This window comes from Anas platyrhynchos, chromosome 8, assembly GCF_047663525.1.
Source record: "Anas platyrhynchos isolate ZD024472 breed Pekin duck chromosome 8, IASCAAS_PekinDuck_T2T, whole genome shotgun sequence".
In the NCBI taxonomy this organism is placed as follows: Eukaryota; Metazoa; Chordata; class Aves; order Anseriformes; family Anatidae; genus Anas; species Anas platyrhynchos.
The window spans coordinates 12032145-12046097 of NC_092594.1; the positions used below are offsets into that span (position 1 = coordinate 12032145).

At 35.6% G+C, this 13953-nt stretch overlaps 1 long non-coding RNA gene across 2 annotated transcripts in view; it reads right to left on the reverse strand.

The window, feature by feature from the left end:
• Positions 1 to 13953, reverse strand: part of LOC119717642 (uncharacterized) — a 550393-nt gene that overhangs the window by 369102 nt on the left and 167338 nt on the right. For both annotated transcript variants that reach the window (XR_011811091.1, XR_005267607.2), the window contains exons 4-5: positions 3806 to 4212; positions 2286 to 2411 (exon numbers count right to left, since the gene is read on the reverse strand). This is a non-coding gene — a long non-coding RNA (uncharacterized lncRNA). The remainder of the gene's footprint in view (positions 1 to 2285; positions 2412 to 3805; positions 4213 to 13953) is intronic.

A 13953-nucleotide genomic window follows, 5' to 3' on the forward strand; every position in this document is an offset into this window, starting at 1 on the left:
TTCTTGACAGAAGTATGACTGCCTTACATAGCATATATGAATTTCTGTTTAACAGTATAAAGGAGAATTTCCTTTGATAGCAATGACGAAATTAAATTGGAACATTAAAACTACGCAAAAATATGGAAGTTGGGTGAACTGTTGACTTTTGAGTCATGCCCCAGTTCAAAACATCTAGCCTTAGCCCAACTTACAGTGATAAGGTAAATATATATCACACATATTATAAGGACCTGAAGCAGTTATGCTTTCAAAGAACATTAAGAAAAATATGGTCCCTCCTGATACTAATGTTGGCTGTCTTTTATAAAGAATAATGAGAACAAATTCTATCCTGTCCTAGACCAAGTGAATATTCAATTATCTTGACAACTGAACAACAATATAATTATGAAAAAGCTCACAGCCCCTTCCATGCAATAAATAAAACAAATGATTTTTAGTTCAGTGCATAAAATGCTCTTAACAGACCCATAAGAAAGTGACCTTATAAGCCAAATAATCATAAAAATGACACTCAAAAAAAATCTTACTATATCTCTGATTTTTTTTTTCATGTTACTTTTTAACAGTTGAATACAATCTATTCAATTGGTTCTATGTTAGGGAGGGGAAGTTTCTTTTATCTTATTGTTTAATACATGAAATATAAAATCACACAGAATCACAGAATTTCTAGGTTGGAAGAGACCTCAAGATCATCGAGTCCAATCTCTGACCTAACGCTAATGTTCAGTGTACAGAATGTTTCAGCAATTCATGTCAATAGAGGACTTGAACAGTAAACCTTGAGTCTCTGATATCTGTGGGGGTTTCAGAATAACTGATAACTATTGTGACTATTGCATGGGACACTACGCAAGTCTCTGATATCCGGCCAAGAGATTAAGGAAAAAGGGAAAGCTGAAGGATGACTAAAAGACAAAGCTTGCATGGGATGCTGCACAAGTCTCTGACATCTGGCCAAGATGGAAAAAGGAGAAGGACAAGGAAAAAGCCTGGGAAGATTACGAGCCTTCAGCATGAGAGACCCCCAGAGGGACCACCAGAGACTGATACACATGCGTCAGTGGGAGGGTTCGGATTCCGGGAACTAGTTATAATAACCCTGCCTTTTCTAGAAGTAGTAATGAATATGTATTAGCCTAGGAGCATAAAAACCAGACACCTGATGTAATGAGTGTGTGTGTTGGAGGAGCCCAGACTCCCCACACACTCAGCACTGTTAACTTGCCTTTTATTGACCCCATAAATAAATCTTGTAAAGCTATAAAACAACAAAATAAATAAATAAATAAATAAATAAATAAATAATAATAATAAAACTTGCCTTTTATTGACCCCATAAATAAATCTTATAAAGCTAAATTGGCTCAGAATTTATAACATTAGGAATGCTCAAAATGACATCCTGACTGTTTTTCTGTTTTTTCTAATGTTCTTACACATTGTCTCTCACAAGACTAAATTCAATACAAAGTTTGGTCGCTTCTCTCCCTCATTGATAATTAGACTCCACTTACCTATTCAGAGCTTCAAAATACTTTTTTTGTCCTCCCTTAGTATTTTATATAGCAGAATTATTGCAAATAGCAACGTAAATGCAAAAATCTGAACAATATTTGACACATTCAAAAACAAAACAGCAGTGTAAAGGTAATTTAGAAAAAAGTCTATTTGAAATGACAGCAGGTGTTGTCATTTGATCTACAAGCCTCTTGTAGACCAATATGACCTAAACCAAATATACCTTAAGTTCCCTAGACATCTGGGGGATATTTCGTAGGTGTTTACAAAAACGGAAGTTTCTCCAAATTTTTTTTAAGTGCTGCAACCCAGGCTCCACCACTGCCTTAAAATGCAGTATCAACCTTTTTTTCCTAATGATACAGTATTCTGTTATACTCCCTTCCTGCCTTCACCAAGACAAGGAAATAAATGGATGTGTATGTATCCATTAGACAAGAAATCAGACCAAAAAGGAAAGCATGAAAAAGAAATTGAATATACAGCTAATTCAAGTCTTTGAGTTTTTGGTGGTGGGACTGGTGAGTCGCTGGAAGATAGTCACACTGGGTAGAAGCCTGAAGAATTTTATGCATTGTGCCCAAGGAAGCACATACCCATAAAACATTGTACCTATGGAAATCTCTCTTGAATCAGGAAAATGCTGAATTAACTGATTCTCTGAGAAGTAACCATTTCCACCTGGCTGAAACAATAGGCAAGGGAAACATTAAACAAAAACGATCACGCTCAGTTTCAATTCCCACTTTGTTTCATACCTCAGGATTGCTTGACCAACATGCTTTATGCTTCTATCCTGTGGTTTTTTGTTGGTGGTGGTGGTGGTGTTTTTTTTATTCTAGATCTTCATACTGAGGAACAGCAATGTGTCTTTCCTTTTTCTCCTGTAGGAAAAAAAAGTAGAGGAATTAAAATTCATTTCCAAGCCTTTCTTTTATTTTCTTTGGTTTTATTATTTACAAACAAGTTTGATTATAGATAAGTTTGAATCCTTTCTTCACACAAGATTTTTTTTTTATTATTTTTAAATAAGAGTTGAAGTTTTTTATGCAAACATGTTTACAAATGTATGTTTCATTATATTCCTCCACTGAGAAATGGTATATTCAAGTAAAGAAGAAAGTTTATACATTTTCTGTTACAGGAGACATGTACAGAACAAGAAAAATATATAACTTGTCAAACTGGAATTTGGCCACTATTTTTCCCAAAAACATATGTGCAATGGGAAGAGGAGGACATACTACATTTACAAGTGGTCAATTTTAGTTTGGCAATTCACATAAGCCATGCTCCTTTTAAAAAGGATGGTGAAAACATCATATTTTCTAAGATTTAAGAATGCAAAAGTATATCTTCCGTGAGATCATTCTTATTTGGATTTTGAAACCTGTACATGTATGTATGTATGTAAAATTTTTGAATTTCTTCTTCCATGGAAGTAGTAGAGAAATCACATTGGGGAGTTTGATTCATATTTCAATTTGCTGCCAGCCTTTGCAGAATGATACAATGCCTTATTCTGTGAACTCCATCTTCATTATAATATCACACTTGGGAGTCAAATGTTTTAATCATTACTGAGAATGTAGCAATTCAAGTGGTCATAATGAGATTAATAAAGCAAGAAGGTCCTTCAGATAGAACCTTATGTCATGTTAGGCCTTATTAGAAGAAAGTATTAAGCCAATACGTAATATATTCTGGAGGGATCGTCAATAACTGTCATATGGTTGTTCATTAATTGTGATTCACTCCTTTGAAAAACATTTTTCTCCTAGAAAAAGAGCCCAGTTTTAGGATGCTGTAAATTCATACTACCTTACAGCAAATTCCAGGATGACATGAATTTCAGGAAGGTTCCTGTAATTAAGGTGTTTGGTTCTGGGCAGGGAGGGTGAATGAAGTTGGGCACTCTTGACCTAATGGTCGATATGCCTTGCAGGTCTGCAAACAGGTAACGTATTCCTCTGCTAACACTGATTCCTGAAGCTATAAGCCCAGCTTTCTCTTCTGCTAAGAATGATATCTTTACATTAATTAATCCTCTAGAAAACATTTTCTATGTGCCAGGGTCTTGTTTAGCATATTTATCACACAATCACAAGCCCAGGAGTAAAAATATGCTTCCGTCTGACAAATTCATAGCTACCTGGCAATATACTTAAATTTAACATAGCCGCTAGTATTTAAACTGCAGCTGAGCAAATCTGTTAACAAACCAACCTCTCTCCTATCCCACATTCTGACTAACTCCATGATTTGTAACAATTTGTACCTTTGCAGTTAGAGAGCAGCAGGTGGTGCCACGGGTCTGGGCACAAATAGCTGACTGACCTTGGGCATGGCGAGGGCCACCCACTCCCTCAGCACAGCAAGGCCAGAGGCAGTGGCCAGCCCTGGCCATGAGCCCAGTGCAGGAGGCAATACCACGGTGATAAGGCAGGTCCAATGCCAAGACAGGAATTCAACCTGCAGGTCAGGCTTGGGCTACGGTGCAGTGAGTGCTGGTCCGGCCCCAGGCCTGGCTGAGCTGAAGAGCATTGCGTGTCTGGCACACCTCAGGCAGGTGCTGGGTGCAAACACAGCTGCTGGCCGAGAGGCAGAGGGAGCGGGGAGTGCCCAGGTGGGACCATCATGGCTATTAAGGCCTCTTAGTGCTCGCAGGGCTCTGAAGTGTGCGTCCTAAAGAAAAATAGAGAGGAGAGGAGAGAGTTGGAAGAAAACTCTTACATAATAATGAAGTTTATGAAGGGAGACTGAAATGAAACTCTCAATTTAATCTTATCACTCCAAGTCAACACTATGACAGAACTTTCCAGAACAACACCTGCCAGCCAGAGAGGTACCAAATTACAAGGTAAATTAGAAAAACACACCTACTTGGAAAAGACTAATTTTTAAGCACGTGTTTTTAAATAACACCATGAAATTTAATTTTTCATAAATATGACTACAGTCTTTGTCCTATTTGAACACAAATCCATTTAGCAGCACAACAATTATTAGACTTGATTCCCCTAATAGCACAGATCCAAAAACATCCATGTATTCTTCAAACAGTAAATCAATTCTTGCTTTGACCTTGTGAATCACTTAGTTTTCTTTTGAGTCTAAATTTTGATGCTCAATGAAAAGTAGTGCATTTCCACTGTCAGCTGTCACCATCACCTTTTAAATGGTTAAAAGTTGTATGCAACATATTTCTTTTAAGGAATGGCATGTTCAGGGAAGAGATAGAACAGCTACCCGAGGAAGGACACCAAGGGGTAAATATGGCCAGTTCTTAACAAGATTAGCCAGAAACTATACAGAAGTGTCTGTCCACAGTAGCGCAGAACAGCAATTAAATGTATAATGTGTACCTTGCATGTCATTAAAGTCTCAGGCACTTCTGTTAAGAGCATTCTGTAAGCTCTAAGAACCCCTATGTGCATATTTAACTCATCTGGGAATTGTATATCTAAGTAGTTACTTAAAGTTAATCCCCCGTAAGCCAGAATGGCAAAACACTCAATTTCAAGACCTAGGGAAAGTTTTTAATGTACACACAGGCTAAAGAATGACTTGTGTTACTCTCTGCTGTGCTAACAGAACCTTTCCCCTTCCAAACATGCAAGGTAAGTATGTTCACCCTGCTAGTCTAGGCTGCTAGTGTTTCCTGTAAATTTAAGCCAGTATTTAAAGAAGAATGAAAAATGAAAGAATTACATCAAGGGGTATCTACGATACTGGACTCTTAGAACTAGAGCTTCTGCAGAACTGCCTAAAGAGGACATGAAAGGGCAGGGAAGGATAGGAGATCCCTTCCCTGTGAAGACAAGTCTTGGCTACAATTTAGGTTTGTCTTTTTGTATTTTACTCTTTCTGCTTCCTTTTTACTGAGCTGAGGACTGGCATGCATCAACCCCCTGGGTGTGATGCACCAAGAACCCAGGGGCTGCCAGCCTTTTCCAAGGCATGGCGCTTGCAGAGCTGAAGCTACAGACAGGGAGGCCATCAGCACGATGCTGCTGGACACACAGAAACCGGCCCCAAACAGCTCAGGCCCTCGCCAGCCCAGACAGTTCCCAGGGCTTTGCTCTGCCTGGGCAATGCAAAGCCGTCCACTAACAATGGCAGAAAAGCTGTGCTGATAAGTTCCTTTTTAATATTCAATAAACCACAGAATATTACTTAGGAGTGCAACAAAGATATTGCAAAATCTACTATACTCAAGGACCTTGGATTGGAAATGGGCAACACTATCTTCCCAGCATGCTCACTTTTACCTGTCTTGTCTTGCCTCATGACAACCTGCAGAGATCTACATGTGGCTCACATTTCTTTATCAACATGTATGGCCCTTACCTCACCTGGCAAGTGATTGATTTTTACAGCCAATGCAATTTTCACAATCAACAAAAATACTATTTCTACTAGTAGAAACTACTACAGGTTGTGAAGTTAATAGAAAAATTCCTGCAGCTGTTGCAAACCACAGTGTTACTGCTAAGGGTGCAGAACATTTTACAGGATTAATTTCTGAGTTTCAAAGTTAGTCCTATCAGGACAAGGATAGAGTTACTTACATTGTGAGAGCAGTACATATTGATCTATTTAAAAACCACTTTTTTCCCCTTTCTTTCTGATACTATTTCCGCTCATTTCTCAGAATTATCCCTGCTTATTGGACTCATTCTGCTAGTTCTAATAAAGGCATGGCTGGTACAGCTACCTGATCTACATGTGCTTTAACTAAGTAGTTAATGTCAGTATGCGTGAGATCCTGTGTGTTCAGACACTGCAACACTTTTGGCTGCACATTTCGACATCTTTCTCCTTGATCTACTCCTCCACATTTTATTTTGATAGTGACCCGAGTAGCAATGAGCATTAAAGGTTTTGCTTTAAAAGCTCCTAATGTTTTATTAACAGGATCATAAGGGCTTGTATCTTTATACTCTTCTGAGAAGTTATTGTCATCTGGGTCAAAGCATCCACCGTGAGGCTCAGCCCCTCGATAGGAGGGTGCTTTAGAAAGGGCTGTGATCATGCCTTGCTTTACTCCTGTTGCTATTTTGAACCCTTCAACTTCACCCTTACAAACTCAATTGTCTGCATCTTCTCTTTCTAGGTATTTCCTGCATCAATCTTGGATTCTCATAACTTTACGTAAAAGCCTGCCCAAATTAAGAAAGAAAGAAAAAAATATATATACTAAAGGTGATGAGAGAGAGTTTCCCCAGAGGCTTCTCCAAATACCAAGGCCAAACCAATGCAGGTTTTAACTCCTCTAGAGAACAGTAGATGGATTTTAAACCTTCAAGTGTTATTGGTCCCTCTAAAAATTTGAACTTGTAAGAAGTTAGAGGGGATGGACATGTGTTATGTTTTACCCAGCTGGGCAGCCTAGCTCCACCACAACCACGCTTTCACTCCCCCTCCTCAAAGGGAAAGGGGGAGAAAATACAATGAAAAGGGCTCAAGGGTTGAGATAAGGACAAGGAGATCACTCAATAATTATAGTCACAGGCAAATGAGACTCAGCATAGAGAGATAAATGAAATTTATTGCCTGCTACTCAGAAGCTAGAGCAGTGAGAAACAAACAAACGAAATTGGACTGTGCACTTAGTCACATGGTCTAAACTTTTGGGTAGACCTGTGAGGTGCCAGGAGTTGGACTTGATGATCCTTATGGGCCCCTTCCAACTCAGGATATTCTATGATTCTATGAAATAAAAAAAAAACCTGGAAACACCTTCTATCCTCATTCACCCACTTCTACATACTCCCCTCGTGCACTGCACTTTGAAGGTGCTTTTCTGTAAGCTAAACTGAAAAGGGACCAAAAGCAATGCATGCTGTACAACTGCAGTCACCTAAATATATGTAGAATTAATTAAAAAAAAAAAAAGTAGCATTTTTTTAATTTGAGTATATTTCAGTCATTCTCTCCCGTATTCTCATACCACACCTTGGCAGCCTCACTCTCTCAGCAAGATTTCTCTGAGAAATAGGATCCATTGGTACTACTGTAGTAAAAATACAAAAAGAAATATGACTCATGATGCTCTGGGTATGAGTATAGAACTCCTTTCCTACTTTGTTTGTCATGATCCTGTTTAAGTCACTAAAATAAAATGAACAAAGTGTGATGCACTTAACTAACAACTTACATATGTTACTCTTGCAAAATTTTCATGCTATTATTCTGACAAGCAAAAGAAAAGTAGATCAAAAGCAGAAATACACTTTAAAAGATTCACCTGATATATGATTCTGCAAATACCATTAATTTGCTATTCGAGTAAGCATTTAGACTTACACAAGTATAATTAATAAATAAATAAATAAATAAATGTTTTTCATATCCTATTTCTTGGGTTGAAATAAAAATATTTTAACAATTCTACATTCAGTTTTGAATATGGAAAATATCTGTAGTGAACAAAATATGTTGAACAAAGATGTCTATTGATTCTTTCATATGCAAAAAATGAGTATTATTAAGGAAAAACTGCTACTAGCATATGCAATTATTGCATACCTACCGTAACATGAATACATTCAGGTTTTATCAACAAGGGTAAATTAATAAAATTTGATGCTTATACTTCAACTTCTGAAATATTAACAGCAATAAAATTTAAAAGGACTTTAAAACATGTTAAATTTGGAGTTTGCGCGCATAAGGAAAACTGTATGCTTAAATTAAATTTACCTCATTTTACCAACAGAGTTTATTGGCTTTAGTAATATTGCCAGTAAAGCACATGCTTATGAAATTTTATTAACTTTTATGAACCAGAACTTTATCTTCTGCTTAATCATTAGTACATGATTAGTAACATGTCAACATACTACATTTAAGTATTTCTAAGAACCTACATTGCACCTAAAATCACATAAAAATTATCTTGATACTGTAGCATATTTAGTATTATTCTGATCTTTGAAACAATAATATTCTGTTAAATTTTAAACATTATAGCTGAAACAAGCAAAAACAATTGCCACTTATCTGTATATTATCACCAGGCAAAGTATGATTAGAGGTGCTTCTGAACCAAAGTTTCAGTCAGGTTTCTGACAAAGTAAATTTCGTAATGCTAACATCCCAGGGTGATAATATATTGTCTTTATAGGAGTTTTATCTGCCTTCAATTAATAAGTGATTGACTGGCTATCTGGAGTTAGAAATATTTTCAGTATTAAACTTCCCTGTTGTCAATAAAAAATAACTATAGGTTGATAAGTTTCCCTGAACATTTTTTAGGATAGCATTTTTCTTTCCTCATATTCAAAAAACTACTGAATTCAACTTCTTCATTTTATTCATTCTAGTGAGCCAGATTCTCAGCAGATGTTAAGATAGTCTGAACTTGTTCAAATGAAGGCAAAAATCAGGTAGCAAATCTCTGAATCAAGTATATGTAAAATTCTGGACCAGCACAGCCAATTCAGGATTCATGTTTTAGAGTCTAGGTTGTTCTAGAAATGTAAATGCTCCTGTGATCCAAAGTCAATGAGCTGAGTCGAAATAATTACAAAACAAGCTACGATCAAAAACCTAGCTCTGATGCATGTCTACATCACATGATGGACAAGAAAAAAAAAAAAAAAAAAAAAAAGGTTTAGCTGAGCTGCTGTCAGTCACAACACACATGCATCAACATGCCAAAATACCCATTCTAATATAGCTGCACTGTTCTAGGATCTAGGTTTGTCTCCAAATATAGTGTTTGTGCTGTGCCATTTACAGACCTATGCTTGTATGATATTTTTTCCCACAGCCAGAGCAGAGGTTTGGTGATTGCTGCAAGCAGTTATGACACAACAAAAGTCAGTGTCGTATTAATTTTTATAAGTCCTATTATGGAATGCAAGCAATTACTAGTTTCCAGGCATTGTTATTAACTGGTATTGATTTGGAATTACAGCCTTTTATTTTTTTATCCCCTATTTAAACATCAGCCAAGAAACACTAATTTTGAAAAAACACCTGAGTCAGAATAACAGACAGTTCTATATAAAGACATTTGATTCTCCTTTTTGATTTTTCCCCTTTTCATATTTCCTCTCTTATATGAAATTCATCTATCAAAAAAATAAAACCAAACCCACCACCTATACATTTCTTCAATGATCTGCATTTCCCACAGGCAGTTCTGACGCTTTTCTAGGCAACACCATACCTTAACACATAATTTTCACTAGAATATCATTCACATCAGTATAACAAAGAGATTGTTTTTAGATTAATTTTTCCCTGAATCATATGTCATAATCAGGGAAAATAATTTTTAAAAAAGATATTAGGAGGACTTAAAAGTTTCCTTTTTGTACCTATGAGAAATATTTCTTCCAAGGTTTCCTGTTATATTTTATTACATAAATTACTTTATTATAATATGTTTTATTTAAAAATATTGTATTTATATTATTATAACATGATTTATAATATATTTTAAGAAGTATTAAATAACTTTTATCAGTACAGGTTTCAGATTCGGACACAAATTCTACAGGGAATTACAACTGTCAACTAAATCTTTTTTTTTTTTTTTTTTCTTTTCTACCTACTGAATCTGTACCTATTCAATCTGAATTAGTTTACCCAGATATAGCAGTGAATCCAGTGGGGGTTGCAAGACTCTTTGGTTACCTCTGAAAACTAATTTTCAGCTGAGTTACACCTAGATGGGATTTTATTTCAGTAAAAGGTCAGCTCTTGGACTTCAGCAGACAAAGAGGCACTTGGGAAGTAAAAGCATTGTCAAAGTCCACCTTAAATTAGATGCTTCAATACAAACTGGTATGGAAATCTGGATTTGTTTCAGAGATGAGTGATTAAGTTTGTGTTCATAGAAATTACAATGAACATACACAGTCCAGAAGCCATCTGCTGGGAGAATCTCATAAAAGATTAAAAAATTGAGTACACTGGAAAAAATCCTATGGGAATATCTTGCACAATTGGAAGCATACATTCACAAGTGCACACAGCAACATGCAAAAATGGAAAAAAACAAAAAAACAAAAAACAAAAAACAACAAGGTACAATCTCTCATAAATCTTTTTTTTTTTTTAATGCATTTGTCAACTTGCATTGTTCTGTTTTGTAAAGAAACAATACTTCAATCAATACTTTTATTTATCAGATGAACTGATTGGTTTGTTTTTGTAATAAGTTGAAAGCAGAAGAGTAAGCCCAAAGCAAACCTTAGTAATCATCTAGGATTCCTCTTTATCAAGGTGTGTAAATCTGTCCCATTTCACTGGCCAAATTAATTTCAGCACCACCATTCCTCAAGTAGTGTTTTGTCAGCACTTTATTCTAATCGACTTATACTTAAAATATTTTATCAGAACTGGACAAATCTAAGATGTATGCAAAATAAACAATCATAAAGAAACCAACGTGTTCCAGAAATGGTCAAGTAAATTGAAATTTGCAATAAAAAAAAAAAAAATAGTTTATAAAGTGAAATAATTGTTTTGCATTCACAACAATGCTTAACTTGAGAAAACACAGGCACTTTTGTACGATCTGGTTTACAGTAGCCCTCCATATATTTCACACAGAATACCTTTTATGAAACTTTACTTGCTTTATTGCTTCTACTCCAAATGGAGTAGAATAACTATTTGAATTATTTTAAGTAATTATGCTTCTGACTGACATATACTTCCTTCAAGACAGAAGATCATCTTGTTTTGTCAAAAGTGTTTATAAGTAACATAGCCAAATAGACCATAAAAATAATGAAATTCTGCTAAGCTTTGCATGCTGCTGACTGGCTAAATAATACTCTTCCTTTTGTTATTTCAGAAGAATAACTTCTTCTTAGACAGGGTCATTAGATTAAAAAAAAACTTAAATTCCCCAAAACCCTTCTTCACAAGTTTGTGAACTACAGAATACTGTTTACTTTGTCTGAAAAATACACATTTTGAATGATGGATGACATCAAGGAGCTTTTCAAAGTATCGTTCAGAGACTATGTCAGTCTGTAGAAATGGAAGTAGACCAAACTGTTTATTATATGTTCTAGTCAGGCTATAAGGTCAAGCTTTCTCTTGTTAATTGCTGTAGGATGGTTACTAAGCAAGTCGGTTAAGAGTTCTGACCTCTGAAATAAATTTCCAAGGCTTAGTCTTACTCTGTATTAGGCATGAGAGACAATTTTAATTAAAAACAAACAGAAAAGCAACAAAACCAGAGACTGAATAGCCTCAAGATCTTCAGCACACACTGAGCCAAAATGCTGGCCTAGGCTATGAAAGATATGTGGTTCTAGCACCTACACTACCTTGCTTCAAAGTAGTTGAGATATACCTGCACAAGCTTCCCACAGACAGCAAAGCAGGCATGCCCCAATAAAATCAATCCTACATGTCCATAACAATAGAAAATATGAGAGCATGAATACTATCTGTTGAATCACATTTCAACTATGGTTAAAAAATAATAAGGTTCAAGACTTTGCTCTAATCTCTATTAATTTCCAATAGAAATTTTTGTGCTTGTCCAACTAATCCATCCTTTATTAGAGATCTTTCCCTGGGCCACCCTTTTGCTAAAGGAGCTGTTTGAAATCTGTTGCTGCAGAAGCTACAGGCAATGTGCTGTGCTGCTAAGTGTACCATACCACTTCCCTGTGAAAACGCATCTAGGCCTCATAGTAGTGCACCCTTTTTTGGGGGGAATACTTCTGCCCTCAGGCCTGGCCAGTTTCTTACTGTCTTTCTAATCTTGTATCATTTTGATGCTGCTCCTTGAAGTACTTCAAGAACAAGATGATTTTTCATCAGAAGAGCCAGATTAAAAACAGTGAGGTTCTTTTCATAAGAGCATTTGTATTTAGCAATACTACGGGATTTGCTCATATACTCTATATTCCAGCCAGTCAGCCATTTTTATCCAAAAACTCAAAATGTCTAGGTTCACTCCTGACTGTATTTTGAAACACAGAACAAGTGGAAAGTAACATATAACAAGAGCATACAAACATAACGAACCCTGAGAAAAAAAAAAATAATTAAAAAAAATCAACCATATTAGAGCTTTGCAGTTTGGCATGACAGGTAAGTATTTCTTTTCTTCAAAGATCCCAGTAAATCACAACAATGGTGCTGATGGCATGGTATAATTGTCTCAGATATGCTGCAGTGAGTGTTATTTATGGTTGTTTATAAAATATGCTGTCAGACTGGCAGGCTGCCTAGGGCCTTAGCATTATTTATGGATTCTCCTGTTATCACATGCCCCTTGGTGCATCAAATTAAAAAAAAAAAAAAAAAAAAAGTTTAAACTCTATGGTCTTGAAACAACATATATATATTTTTTTATTTTTATTTTTTATTTTTTCCAGAAAACAAGATTTATTATATTACATGTCTCTTATTCTTATGCTATTCTGTGAATGCCTATTATGGGAAATATTTGAAGTTTTACCAAACCATCCCCCAATTTCTCCCTCAAAGCCCAAATCATGCATTGAAGGACGACACACCATTTTTATTTTTTTTATGCCATTAGAATTACACTTAAGTCAGAAATCTGGACTTTTGTTTGGAGCTTTCACAGACGCCTATGGAAATACATCAGGCTGCTCCTACACAGTTTTAAAAAATATGGTCTTAAATACCCAAATCCCGTAAGAAAACATCTATCTAAAATATTTTAAGTAATTTAAGTGTAATTTTTTTCTTCTGTAAAGCAAATATCCTGTTTGCTAAGTATATCTACGAATCTTGTAAGAGAAAACTTTCAGCAAGCAGAATTTTCAAGTTCATTAAACACCAACCACACATTAGCTTCTCAAATCGTGTTCTTCAAATGTTATCCTTTAGCAACAGAACACGGACTGTAGACGGCACGCAAGGTAGAGCAGGTTGGTTTGAGCTGCTAGGTAGTAGACACAAACATCCAAGAGATTGGCAATAGACAGCATAGATCATTACTTTTTAAATGTTCTGACCCTAAGAGAACTACAGTAATGCCAGCTTCTTCAATCAAAATCCAAGTGGTAAAGCAAGCAAGCTGATTTCAAACACTTTTGAGGCTTTGTAGATTCCACATATTGCTTAACAAGGTGCAATTTGTCAACAGGCAGGTATAATAAATTTAAAAAAAAAAAAAAAAAAGAAAAAAAAAAGAAAAAGAATACAGTTACTTTATTTATTGTGATCCAAGCAGATAGGTACAGGGATCCAGATGGTTATACCTTTTGCAATACTTGGTGAAGTATTGCAACATGATATGAAATATGAAACTACAATTACATTGTCATGACAAGACAATGTAATTTTCTAATTTTTGTCACATAAGTGTTTATTCTGAAAAAAAAAAAAAAAAAAAAAAAAATAGAGTACAAGTCACATTCACATCTAACCCTCAGGATCCTAAAAATAAACACGTCTAAAAAGGAGGTTTCT